We start from the raw sequence: 14,756 nt of genomic DNA on the forward strand, positions 1-14,756 counted from the left end.
TTTTCTTGCCTTCGGCCCATCCTTGGTCTTATCCGGCATGTTCATCAGTGTTGCGAGCAAGCTCTCCAGGACATTCTTACAGATATGTATTTGATCAAGGCAACGAGGTGTATCGAGTTTGTGCCAGTACTCCAAGTCCCAGAACACAGACCTCGTCTTCCATACCTTCAGCAGCGGCTCCGGCGCCTTTCTCATTGTCTTTTCCGGCGCGGGGCACTCCTTCCAGTCTTTCAACAGCTCATCGATTTTGGCACCGCTCCGCTTACGTGGAGGTCCTCGATGCTCACTGTGACCATTGAATAGATCTCCACGGTTTCTCCACGGGTCATCCTGTTCAAGCCATCTTCGATGCCCCATGTACATGATTTTCCCAGACCCGCCATCTTTCCTTGACGTTAGCTGCTGAGACGTCGTATCATCCATGCACCGCGTGCATCCGCAATAACCATGGCACACCTGGCCTGCCACATATCCGTAACCGAGATAGTCCTGCACTGTCGTGATCAGCGTGGCTCTCATGTTGAAATACTCACCTTTGCTGGCGTCCCATGTCTTGGCCGGTGTTTTCCATAACGTGTCTAACTCCTCTTGAAGTAGCCCCAGATACAAATTAATATTATTTCCTGGTTGTTTCGGCCCTTGAATAAGCATGCTCATGTGAATGTACTTCGATTTCATGCACAACCAGGGGGGAGGTTGTACATCCATACAAACACGGGCCATGTGCTATGGTTGGTGTTCTGGTTGCCAGACGGATTCATGCCATCGGTACACGCGCCGAGCACGATGTTCCTTGCATCACATTCAAAATAATGATAGAAGCTGTTCAACTCTCTCCAGTTGCTTCCATCCTTCACGTGTCTCAGCTTCGGATCATCTCCATCGTCGGGCTTCTTCCTCTCCGCGTGCCAGCGCATTAGCTTAGCTTCCTTAGGATCTACAAAATACCTCTGGAGACGGGGAGTGATCGGTAAGTACCATACAACTTTCTGGGGACATTTCTTCCCGGCCTTCTTGTATCGAGAAGCATTGCACACCGGACAACTTGTTTTTTCCGCGTGCTCCTTCCGACAAATTATGCAATCGTTGATGCATGCAGGGTATCTAACGCGTGGCAGATCAAGAGGGCACACGATCTTCTTGGCCTCATCAACACTAGTAGGACATAGATTACCCGTGGGAAGAACATCCTTTAGGTACTTGAGATGCTCATCGAGGCTAGTGTCGGTCCATTTGTTTTTAGCCTTCGTCTTCAGGAGTTGGAGCGTGAAACTCAAGCGGGTCACCTCAGGATTGCAACCATCATAAAATGGAGTGTTTGAGTCTACCACCAGTTGCTCCAGCTTAGCCTCCTCTCTAGAAGCAGCTCTCCTTGCGAAGCAATGCTTGAACATGAGGGTCCCGCACAATTGAACTTAGTACCGATGAACTCTGCTGCGTGGAGTCCATGTCGTTCTCTCCGCTGCCATGTCCGGCCCCTTCTCCTCCGCCATGTCCGGCACCTTCTCCGCCGCCATGTCCGGCCCCTTCTCCGCCGCCATGTCCGGCCTCTTCCCCTCCGCCATTATCAATCAGCTCTTCGTCTTGCCCCGTGTCATCATTGCCTGCCCCGTCGGCATCCTCAACATCGTCATCCTCATCTTCAATTATCCACCGTGTATAGCCATCCATGAAACCAGTCACGAGCAGGTGCGCTTCGACACGGCCATCGTCATGGGGGTCGAGCCAAACTATTCCTTTCCATTTTCGACACGGACATAAAACCTCTGTCCGGTTATTTTCTTTCATGTCCTGCACCGCCGACCGCAACCACCTGTCCACCATCGTTCCACTGACCATCGTCAACTCTGTACGGTAATAATAAACAAATTGATTATAAAAACGCATGCATGCATCAAAGTCATAAAAAACTTTGGCATGACCTTCCCTAAAAATAGGACATATATGGATCTAGAGTTTGCCCGGAATTCGCTGAAACGGAAATAAATCGACATTTCGGCAAAACATAGGCAACTCAAAAGCACAATTTGGCGGCGTCAACTCATGCCACACACACAATTTCCACAAACATATCACACACACAAACATATTTCTATTTTGCAAAAGCATGAAATTTTCATCACCTCTATCTTGATCGAGATCGAGCACACGGTGGAGATGGTGTTGTAGGGAGATCAAAAGTGCACAAAGCTCTTCTTGACAAAGATAGATCTAGTTAGCTAGGGGGAAAATAGGTCACTTAACTAAATCCTACATCTACCTAGCTACCTAATTTGGGAGGAGACAACTTCAACTAGTGGAGTGGGAAGGAAAAAGAGAAATGAGATGCATTAATGGAGGTGGTGTAGTTAGGTAGGAGCAATGAAGAGAGAGAAAGGTGGATAGGAGAGAGAGAGTAATGGGGGAGAAGTATTCAGGAAGAAGAAGAGTGAGAGTGGGAGCATGTGGTGGAGGTAGGGGGAAGGGAAGAGAGGAGGGGGAAGGGGAGGTAGGGGGAAGGGAAAGAGAGGAGGGGGAGGGGAGGGACGGGTGGGGAAAGTTGGTGGGTTGGTGCGGGTTAGCAGTAGCGCGGGATCTAAAACACGCTGCTGCTAAGTAATTTAGCAGCAGCGATCTCAAAAAAAGTGTGGCAATTTGAAATTTAGCAGCAGCGATCTCAAAAAAAGCACGCTACTACTACAACATTACCAGTAGCACGGTTCCCGCGACCGCGCTATTGCTAAGTAGAGTTAGGTGAACACCACCGGGCGATATTTGTAGCAGCGTGTTTTACGCCGAGCGCGCTATTGCTAAATCCTTATCAGCAGCGCGTTTCCATCACACGCGCTACTACTAGTTAGCAGCAGCGCTCCTTTTTGGGCCGCGCTGCTGCTAAGATTTTGTGTATAGGCTTCTCCCTAGTTGTGTCCAGTTGCCTTTGTTTTCCCGCCCTCCCACCCTCTTCTTCCCGGAGTCTGAGTCTCTTTTGACCATCAATTCCATTCATGCGGAGTCTCTTCAGTCTTCCCTCAATCATTTCAACCGGTGAATGCTCTTTTGTTTGACATTCTTCATCTTTTTTCTTTCCGGTGGATTCAATTCATGTTTTTCGGTGTTGATCGCATTCTTTTCCTTGGGTCAAGTGTTCTCCTTACTCGTTTTTGCCTCTTGCCATTCAATCATTCGGAGTTCAAGACATCTCAGGAGATTCGTCTGTGCCCCTTCGGTCGTCTCATTATTCTTCCGGTGTTTCGTTCAAGTATTCTTCAATCAGTTCGCGATCTCTTCGTTCTCTTTTCTCTAAATTCCCTCAAGTGTCTTCGTGATTGCTCTAATTCTTCCCAGTGATTCTTTCTCTTTTCTTCGTTCATTGTCATTTCTTACGGTGGTTCATTCAAGATTCTTTTTCCTTGATTATCATTTTAATTCATTCATTCTTTCAATCCTACTGGTGGTTCATGAAGACTTTCTCAAGTTTTGTGCTATACCCCTTAATCCTTTTCATGAAGAATAAGTAGTATGCTAAATCCATTGCTTGTCATCAATTTAATTTGATGAAGATAAGCATACAATAAATCTTATTCTTATTTCCTCAAAATGAGCAATCCCTTCCTTCAGAGTTTGTTCTTGATGAATAAATTCTAGGTCCAAGTGTTTTCATCTTTTCTTTTCCGGAGTTTAAATTTCCTCGGCCATTTCGTCGGAACCTCCATCTAAATCATCGTAAGGCTCATCTTATTCTTTCGTCCTTCACTTCTATATAATCATCCGTTTTGTTTACCGGAGTTCTTCATGGTGTTCTTCATGATTTAATTCATTCCTCAAGTGTTCATCAAGATTCTTCTCGAAGGACTCAAGTATCTTACCTTTTGCTTCTCGAAGTGCAATTAAATCTCCGTATTCTTTGAAGTGGAGTTTTGCATTTCTTCGTTCTTCTCAGCTATCCAATCATTTTCCGTTTGTGGCCGGTCATCAGCTTATGATCTTGAGATGTTACCTATAAGACCACAACAAGCTTATTCTTTGCATTGTTGATTTTCTCAACAACTCCGTTTAAACCTTCCTTCTAAAGATGCTTTCAATTTCATTCGTGGCACAAGTTGTCATTTTCTTCTTCGTTCTTTTCATTCAACTCTTTTAATTCTTTCCGGAGGTTTTGTGTCATGTCTTCATCAAGTATCATTCCATCCTCTCAAGCTCGTGTTCTATTCCCCCATGCCGGAGTGCTGCCTAAATCCTTTCAGTCTTAGTCTTTTCATATCTCGATCCAACCGGAGTGGTTTCAGAGTCTATCTGATTCCCTGAGTTTTCGATTCTCGTCATTCTCGTTGTTCCTCTCTTCTTCTCGAGTGCTCTCGATTCTTTGCTTCTTCTCTTGAGGTCTTGTTTTACCTCATCCCTTTTCCCTTCTATCGCGGTCCTAAGATCTCGGAACGAGATCTCTTGTTAGTGCAGGAGTGTTGTAACGCCCCGGATTCGATACACCAGGTGTCTTCCAGTTATTCGCCGTTGTTGCCATGTCATTTGCTTGCGTGTTGCATTTTATCATGTCATCAAGTGCATTTCATTTCGCAAACGTGTTCGTCTCATGCATCCGAGCATTTTCCCCGTTGTCCATTTTGCAATCCAACACTCCTATGTCCTCCGGCGTCCCCCTTTTGTATCTTTTTGTGAGAGGGTGTTAAACATTCTTGGAATGGACCGTGATTTTCCGAGTGGCCTTGGTATAGCATCGATAGAACGCCCGTCAAATTTTGTTCCATTTGGAGGTCGTTTGATACTCGAACGGTTAACCGGGGTACCGTAAAAGCCTCTTTTGTGTGCAGCCCAACACCCCTCCAAAACAGCCCTTGATCCCATCCAGACCCCTTCCATGCTCTCGGTCGTCCGATCACGATCGCGTGGCCGAAAACCGCTCCTCATTTGGAGTCTCCTAGCTCCCTCTACCTATATAAACACCCCCTCCCCCGAATTTTCTGATCAATTTCACCCCTAACCCTAGCTCCACCCTCCTCTGCACCGCCGGACATGTCCGCTCCCTCGCCAGACATGTCCACCACCGCCAACCACGTCGCCCGGCCAATCCCCACGCGCCACCTCACCCCAGCGGCCGCTCCCGACCAACCGGAGCGCGCCATGTCAGCTCCTCCGCCGCCAGCCAGCCGCCTCCACCGCGCCCGGATCCCCGCCGCCGCCGGGCCGAGGGCCCGCTCCGAGCCCGAGCCTCCTACTTCCCCGCTCGAGCTCACCCGAGGGGAGGAGTCCCTCGAGCAGCCCCGATCCAAGAGCTCGCCGCCAGCGGCCGCCGCCGTCGACTCCCCTCCTCGCTATCGTCAAGCCCCGTGGAGGACCTCCCAGGTCGGCCCCGTGTCCCGCTCTCCTTCTCCCGTCTGCTATCTCTCTCTCTCTCTCATTCTCTCTCTCCCTCACGCAGCTCTCTCTCTCCCTGTACCAGGTGCTTCCATGGCCTCCCCGATCTCCGCGCTCGTGCCACCCAAAGCCTCCTCTCTGCCAAAAATGGATCCGTCGTGGCCAACTCCGTCGGATTCCAGCTGGGCCCCGCCAGATCGGGTCGTCCCCTCGCCCCCATGTCGCCGGAACCGCCGCTGCCATGGCCTGCTTCTTCCTCCAGCGACCTGGATCCCGTTTTTGCGGAGGTGATTTTCTGCCAAGTCCTGAAATTCTTGCATTCTGGTGCTACATTTGACCTACTGTAACTCCATGTGTACTACTTCGTTTTGTGCGTGTAATATGTCAAAATGTTCATCATGATGTTCTCTTCATTTTTCTCCATTGTTCCATGCTTGTTTGAGTCTATCGTGATGCCCTAATCATCGTTGCAAAAGTGCTATATGATGGTATCTGCTGTCTGTTATCAGAACTTGATGTTTTGTCATTTTTGTTGCATTTGATGTGTGCATCTTATGAGCTTGATGTCTACATGAATTTTGAGCTACATCATGCCATCTTTACAGTGGTGCAATCCATGTATTTTTGTGAGCCTTGTAGTGAGCGAATTGAGCTTGTGAAGTTGGGTACTTGTTGTTACTGTTTTGCTAGGCTGAATCTGCTATATCATGATGCTATGTAAACCTGCTGGTACAAGTCATTCTATGCATAATCTAGAGATGTTCACTAAGGATGTTTTGTTATACATGTCATGCTCTATCCATCCATGCCCTTGGTTGTATTTATAGCCTGCTATAACTTGTTGTTATCTTGCCCTCAAAACTGCTAAATAGTTATCCATGCACCCTATGAACGTGCTCTTGCCATGCTTAGCTTTATAAACATGTATTCTTACTGTTGGTTACCTTGTCATGCCATGCATTGCTCTGTGGTGAGTGGTTCAAGCTCACCAACATGCCTACTTATTGTTGTTCCTGCCATGTTTGAATCTGTCATATCGTTTGCCATGTTTGCATGGATGCTACCATCTATTCTCTTGATATTTAGAATTAGTTCAGTAAGGGAGTTTTGTTCTTTGTCTTTAGTACTAGAATGCCATCCCTTTGTTTGCCATGATAAGTTCCTGTAACATGTTGTTTGATAGCTCTAAACATTGCAACCTGATGTTATTTCTGCTAAGTCTGAAACTGTTATTATTTGCAATCTTGCCATGTCCTTTTGAGCATGTTATAGTGTTTTCTCGAGATAGCTCAATGTTCATGTTTTGTCATGCTTTACCTGTACTTCATGCCCGTGCCTTTTGTTCTTATGTTGAGGTGTTGTAGCATATTGTTTTGATGCTTGCTAGATGCCTAGTTGCTGTTTTGGACAGCTTGTCCTTTAAACTTGTATAGTATATGTGTTGAACCGTTGCTCCGTTTTGAGTGTGCTCTATATGAATTTTGCTTGATTTTGCATGTAGTTTCATATTATCATGTTGCATCCATGTTTTGAGAGTGTTTTCTTGAAGTTTGAATGCCTTTTTCTCAATGACATGCTTCTCTTGTTTTGCTCATATCTTCTAGGCCGTAGCTCCGAATTAAGTGAACTTTATATGTAACTTGACTAGAATTTCATGTAGATCATCATGGTTCATCTTAACTTGTTGCTTAACAACTTGAACATAAGGTTTGTTGAGATCTGGACCAATTTCGAAATATGGACATGAGGGTTTTCTGGAATTGTTGTTTGTTGTTTTCGGCCTCACTTAAACTTGCCTAGATAGGTGGTTTAATTATGTATCACCTCTTGCCATGTTTATAACAACATGTAATATTGTTGTGTTCCTAAACGACAGAGAACTAAATAATTGATGTGGTGTTTCGTCAATATGCAACTCGTTGCATATTGAGCTCCACTTAACTTGTAGTGTTGTTTGTGCATATTGCCATGCCATGCCTCATTAAACCGGACATGCATCATACTTGTTTGTGCATCATGATTATGTGATGGTTGTTTACCATGTTGTTTGCTTCTTTCCGGTATTTCTTCTTCTTGATAGTTCCAGTAACGTTGCGATTGTGAGGATTCGTTCGACTACGCCCATTCATCTTCTTCATGGACTCGTTCTTCTTCCTTACGGGATTTCAGGAAAGATGACTGTCACCTTGGATATCATTACTATCATTGCTATGCTAGTAGCTTCGTTCCATCACTATGTTGCACTTCCTATCACTTGTTCTTCAAGCCTCCCCAAATTGCCATGTCAGCCTCTAACCTTGTCACCCTTCCTAGCAAACCATTGCTTGGCTATGTTACCGCTTTGCTCAACCCCTCTTATAGCGTTGTTAGTTGCAGGTGAAGTTGAAGATTGCTCCATGGTGGAGATGATTATGTTGGGATATCACAATATCTCTTATTTAATTAATGCATCTATATACTTGTTAAAGGGTGGAAGGCTCGGCCTTATACCTGGTGTTTTGTTCTACTCTTGCCGCCCTAGTTTCCGTCATACCGGTGTTATGTTCCCGGATTTTGTGTTCCTAACGCGGTTGGGTGATTTATGGGACCCCCTTGACAGTTCGCCTTGAATAAAACTCCTCCAGCAAGGCCCAACCTTGGTTTTACCATTTGCCTCACCACCACCTATACCCTTCCCTTGGGTCGGCCAACCCGAGGGTCATCTTTATTTTAGCCCACCCGGGCTAGTGCTTGTCTAAGTGCTGGTCCGAACCGAGCCGCCCGCGGGGCCCCCTCGGGGAAACTCGAGGTCTGGTTTTACTCGTAGCCTGTCTCATCCGCTGTTGCCCTGAGAACGAGATATGTGCAGCTCCTATCAGGATTGTTGGCGCATCGGGCGGTCTTGCAGGTCTTGTTTTACCATTGTCGAAATGTCTTGTAAACTGGGATTCCGAGACTGATCGGGTCTTCCTGGGAGAAGGAATATCCTTCGTTGACCGTGAGAGCTTGTGATGGGCTAAGTTGGGACACCCCTGCAGGGTATAAACTTTTGAGAGCCGTGCCCGCGGTTATGTGGCAGATGGGAATTTGTTAATATCCGGTTATAGATAACTGGACACCAGATTCGAATTAAAACGCATCAACCGCGTGTGTAGCCATGATGGTCTCTTTTCGGCGGAGTCCGGGAAGTGAACACGGTCTTTGTGTTATGTTTGACGTAAGTAGTTTCAGGATCACCTCTTGATCATTGCTAGCTTCACGACCGTTCCGTTTGCTCTCTTCTCGCTCTTATTTGCGTATGTTAGCCACCATATCATGCTTAGTCGCTGCTGCAACCTCACCACTTTACCCCTTCCTTTCCCATTAAGCTTTACTAGTCTTGATACCCATGGTAATGGGATTGCCGAGTCCTCGTGGCTCACAGATTACTACAACAACAGTTGCAGGTATAGGTTATGCGATGATCATGACGCGAGAGCGATGTTTGCTTGTTTTGGAGTTCTTCTTCTGCTTCTTCTTAGATCAGGGGATAGGTTCTAGGTCGGCAGCCTGGGCTAGCAGGGTGGATGTCGTTTGAGTTTCTGTTTGTGTTTCATCCGTAGTCGGATGGTGATCTTATGTAAGATGATGTTGTATTCGTGTGGCATTGTATGCCTTTTGTATGTATCCCCATCTATTATGTAATGTTGATGTAATGATATCCACCTTGCAAAAGCGTATCAATATGCGGTTCTATCCTTGGTGGGACCTTCGAGTCTCTTTAGGATAGTATCGCATATTGGGCGTGACATGTGCATGCATGACAAAAAAACGTGACCTACTATGACAAACACGTATAATCACGGAAGTGTATATTTTTGTAGTGTTGTGGTTCTCCTCCTAGTCAGCCAGCTTCTTGGCCAGGCCATCGCGCTCCTGGGCCACCTTGCTGCACTCCTCCTTGGCACGCAACACGGTCCGGGTCTCGCCCAGCTTCTGCTCCAAGGCGGCGTTAGCCTCTGCAAAGACAACAAAGAAAGATGGTCAGTGAGCCAGAAAGGAAAAAGAAGTTGCTAGAGGGATTCCACCCGACTGCTCAACAGTCGTCCCGAATCTCGGGGACTACACCCAGCTGGTGCGCTGATGTGCCCCCGCGCGAGAGAGAAGGTCGAGTGCTTACTCTGGCTCTTGGATAAGTCAGCAGTCTTATTGGCCAGCTCCCGGACTTCGGAGTTGAAGGCGGCCGCACGGAGATTGTGATAATCCTGCAACAAAGATGAACAGGAAAGATAGCAAGTCAGCACCCGAGCCTACTTGAAAGTTCCAGGCCGCCTGCTTAGTAGCCAGCCCGGAACTATGGGACTACACCCAGTGGATGCGCTCACGTGCCCCCACTGAAGAATAAAAGAATAAAAAACAAGAAACAATACCCGGATGGCCATTCGCGATGCCAAGAACTCTTGGTTATAGTTAATGAGGGCGGCCGCCTAAGCTTGGAGCCGAGCCCGGACGTCCTTTCCTGCCGCGTTCAGTACGGTCATCCCACCCCCAGGCCTCCACTCCGGCGAGCCGATGCTGGTGGCCTCGACCTCCAGGGACGACGAGCTTGCTCCCCTGGCCTCCTGCGCCCGTGGCGCTAATGATGCCTTCACCGCGCGCCGGAGTGCCGGAGAGCGGACCCCGGGGTCCGCCCCCGCTGCCAGTCCGTCACTAGCCGGCGGTAACGGTTGTGCATTAGACTGGCCGCATTGGTCCTGGACGGTCAGCTCCGGTGGCAGCATCTTCGCCCCCAGGGCGATGTCGTCGCCTCCCTCTCCATGGCCAGCTGGTCGCCGCTGGCTCATTCAGGCGCCGACGAGTCTTTAGGCGCGGGTGGCACGACGCTGAGGGGGTTGACGAGTCGCGGGGTTTGGACGCATGCGGCATCTACCGCCTGCGCCTTAGCCACGGCATCCTCCTTGGCCTTGGCCACGGCATCGGCTTGCGCCCTTGCGGCCTCGTCCGCGTCCTCCTGCGTCGCCTTGGCCGCCGCCACCTTCTGCCACTCCGCCTCCTCCTCCTCATGCGCCTCCTGCGCGTTCCTCTCTGTCGCTGCCAAGAGCTCGGCGCGCGGGTGTTGGGGGATCCCTCTGCCATCCCAACCACATAGGCGGCGCTCGACCGCTCAAGATAGAGCGGGGCCCTGATCAAGCAAAAATGAAAAAGAGTTCAGAATGGCGTTTGCAAGAAAAAATAAGAAGAAACGCGAGAAGGAATCCAATACTTACGCAGACACCGTTGGAGGATGCTTCCCGACCTTCCAGAAATGGTTCACCTTTGCGGTCATCCTTCCGCTTGGTCGCTGCCGCAGAGCTCTTGGGCTTGTTTGGCCGGCTGCCGCTTGGAGCAGCTGGCGCCGCTGATGAGCTCCTGCCTGCCCGGTCGGTGGCCGGCTGGCGGCGCAACATGTTCTCATCATTGTCGTCGTCATCCGGCCAGTCATCGAGGCTGCCTCCACCTCCGGAGCCGCCTGCTCCCCCACCATTGCCCGTGGCATCATCTTCTTCCAGGGCGGCTGCCCCCAGGTGGGGTCGTCCACGTCACTCACCGATCGATCGGGGAGATATTTGTGGCCCTGCCCAAGGGCACCGGCTGCCGGCTGGAGGATGGCGCTCTATTTCATGGCTAACTGGTCAGACGACAAAGGAGAACTCGGAAACTAAGAGAAGGGAGAATAAACTTAAAGACTTACCGCAGGAGGCGGGTGCGTGTGCGAGTACGGCTCCTGGCCGAACCGCCACTCCTCCTCCGGGAGCTTGCTATTCGAAATGTAGTTCACCAGATGAGCCACCTCCGCGTGTGGCATCTCCTTGGTGCTCATCCGGCATTGGTCCCGGTGCCCGCTCATCTGGGAAATCATATGAGGTTGGCCTTGGAGTGGGAGCACCCAGCGCACCACGAAGGCGGTCAGCAGGCCTGGCCCCGTGAGTCCTTCCATCTTCATGATCACCTTGAGCTGCTCGGCGGCAGCGGCGGAGACGGCCGACAGCGTCCTCGGCCGGTACACCCAGTTGGCGCGGGGTTCAGCCGGCGGGCCGGCTACATAAGCCGGATGGCTGACGAAGTCGGCCTCCTGGTGGACGTTCTTGACATAGAAGTAGGATTGTTGCCACAACTTGACCGACTGGGTCAAGGTGATGGACGATAAGGGGTTGTCGGCAGCTGGCCTCCGCACTGCACCGCATTCCCCTTGGCGTATTTGTCGAGCTTCGTGTCGAAGAACTCTCCCCAGAGCTCAAGGGTGGGGAGGATGTCGAGGAAGCTTTCGGAGAGGGTGACGAAGGCCGATAGCAGGACCACCGTGTTCGGCGTGAGGTGGTGCGGCTGGAGTCTATAGAACTGGAGGAAGGAGTGGAGGATGCCGCTTGCCGGCAGGCCAAAGCCACGCAGGCAGTACGATCGGAAGATGACGCTCTCGCCTTCCTCCAGTGCCGGCGAGATCTCCCTTCCGGGTGCCAGGCATACCGTCACGAAATTCTCGCCAGACAGCCACCGCGTTTGGCGGAGGAAACTGATGTGGTCTTCATGGACGTTGGATCCGTCCCACGCTCCGGAGCATGCTATGTGCACTTGAAGCTTGGCGGAGGAGAGGTGCGGCGGCGAGTGCGCGAAAGTGCGGCAGAGCAGCAGACCTGCGAGCTGGCCGGAGACAGTAGCGGTGAACTGCAGCGGCACGAGAGAAAGGAAGGAATAAGATGGCGAAGGAGGAGGAGGGCGTGCATGCGTCTGCCGCTCCCCTCCTCCCCCTACTTATAGCCCCAGGCGGCGAAGCCGAGGGGGCGAGGCGTGGGGGTCGTGGGATTAACTGCGCCCACGTCCCAATGACCCCGCATTTATCGCGCCATAACGGTGTGCATTTACCGCACCCGAAATGCCAAACGTCTGCCTCGGCCACAGCGGATCCGTGCGTGGGTCGAGGCGTGGTAGTGGCGGGTCCCAGCCTGTAACAACATCCCGTCGCGCGCGTGGGCTGGCAGGCTTATCCAGCCGGCTGGCGCCACGTGGTGCCCGGATAGCGGGCGGCCGGCTCGGGGCCCGCGGAGCGCGCCACCTGGCTCCCACCTGGCTCGGGGCCCGCCGAGCGCGCCACATGCTTGGTCGTAGCCGACTCCTAGCTGTTGTTTCTTCAGAGTAGGAAACTGCTAAGGCTTCTCGCCCTTTTCAGCCGCGATGCTCCACGAGTGTCGGGGACTACTGTTGGAGTAAATGACCACTAGTATCCCTATTCTTTGCCCATGACGGTTCAAGACATCGGGGCCGGCTGCTCCCCTCAAGCATCGTAGAGAAAGGGCAGCCTTCTTGTGGCCGGCTGGTCCACGCGGCCGGCTGCAGGAAGGCGGCGAGGCCCAAAGAGCGGCCCCAGAGTGGGCGGACTCCTAGCAGGCGGCCACCAGAGCGGCCGACTCCTAGCAGGCGGCCCATCCCCGCAACCTCAAAGTTTGCACCCACATAACAGCGATGAGATGGGGCATGGCTACAGTACACCCTGCCACCCCCGAATCCCGGAGCGGGCGTGGCCACAGTGCAGCGTACCAGGCGGCCATCCCTGGCCGGCGCGGCACAGTTGCCATGTTGACCATGCCACCATCCCTAGCAGAGCAGCCATGCTCCCACGACGTCCTGTCGGTACGGTCGCAGGCGGCGGGCCCTACCTGCCAGTGAGGTAACAGAAGGCGGCACGCCCAGACTAGTCGGCGTAGGGAGGGGGCTCCCAATATCCGGCCCACCCCCTTCCCTAGAAGTTTGTGCGCCATTACCTAGATAAGATGGGGTGTGGCTACAGTGAATGCCCACCAGGGGGTGGTACTGTAGCCACGCTCTCCCCGACCAAGCCACCGTCATCAGGGGCAAGGCTACATTAATGAGCAGCCGATAGGGCCCATAGGTGGTGGACCCTACCTATCGGCCAAGAGCCCGGCAGTCGGCGGGACCCACCAGGTGGCGGGCCCCAGCGGCCGACGGAGAAGCCAGCGACTATAGACACAGACGGCCTGGGCCTATGCCCAGCCTGATTACCATTGTACCCCTAGGGGGTAGGCCTATACAAACCCCCAGGGCACCCAAGCAAAGGGTTCAACTCTTTAGATTACATAGACCCACGTAGAGAGAGGAGTAGTGATAGCCTTGCCCTTCTTCCTCCTCTAGCCGAACAACACAAGGAGCAACATTGTAGCTACTTGTTGATCTAGTGATCATGCGGAGACCCCGCGGAGCAGGACTGGGGGTGTTATCTCCTAGGAGAGCGCCGAACCTGGGTAAGATTCTCCGGCGTCCATGTCTCCGCCATATCCCGTTTTCAGGCACCAGCAACGCCTTACTAGCTCCCACAATGATTAGCCATCCTTTGGCATATGTCGCACCAACCACCCGACAGTTAATGAGGAGAGAGGTAGTTTCAGTAACTTAGCTAGTTACTGTAACATCACATGTCCCAATGCAATATGAGTCTATAACATAATAAATGAAGCTTTGTGTGTTACCACACTTATCTTACTATCCACTATGAAGGTAGTAACATAGTCTAGGGATATGTGTATGTTACTAGTGTATGTTACTCTCCACTGTGGCTAGTCTAAAGACAACTTGTCTTAGACAAAGACACATAGTAATTTGCTAATTATTTCATTCCACTCCCAATGCACTCTCACACATGCATGCAACCAATGAAAAAGCATGCATGAAGTGTATTAATTTTCCAACCATGGCACGAACAACAATGGCTTTTCAATACATCCAATGAAATGGTTGCATGCATGCACCTTTCCAAAGCGGGGCCTTATAAAAAGGGACATGCATGCTTGTGTTGCCGAGAGGCCTAATAGTATCATAAGTTAGACTACGTATACCCACAGTGGGAGTAACATAGGTAGTAACATCACACATATCTAGATAAAATAGATGATGTGGCAAGGAATAAATGAAGAAAGAGAGGCATCTGGGTAACATATCTAGTTACTAATTAAGACTACCCACAGTGCATAGTAACATACACTAGTAACATACACATATGCCTAGACTATGTTACTTCCTTCATAGTGGGTCGTAACATAAGTGTGGTGTCATGCAAAACTTCATTTATTAGGTTATAGACTCATAGTGCATTGAGACATGTGATGTTATAGTAACTAGCTAAGTTACTCAAACTACCTCTCCTCATTAACACATTGCCACATAAACATATTTGCTTAGTTGGACTTGATGTTACTGCTGAAGTTACTCAGATTGTGGCTAGTCTAATAGTATGAGTAACATCACACATATCAAGGCAAGATAAGTCTATAGCTTAATAAATGAAGTGTTGCGCATGTTACCACACATATATTACTCCCCACTATAGAGGTAGTAACATGGGCATGTTACACTACCCATTGTGGCTAGTCTTAGTATCTTAGGTTGCCTTATTAATTGCC

This window comes from Triticum aestivum, chromosome 3B, assembly GCF_018294505.1.
Source record: "Triticum aestivum cultivar Chinese Spring chromosome 3B, IWGSC CS RefSeq v2.1, whole genome shotgun sequence".
NCBI classification, from domain to species: Eukaryota; Viridiplantae; Streptophyta; class Magnoliopsida; order Poales; family Poaceae; genus Triticum; species Triticum aestivum.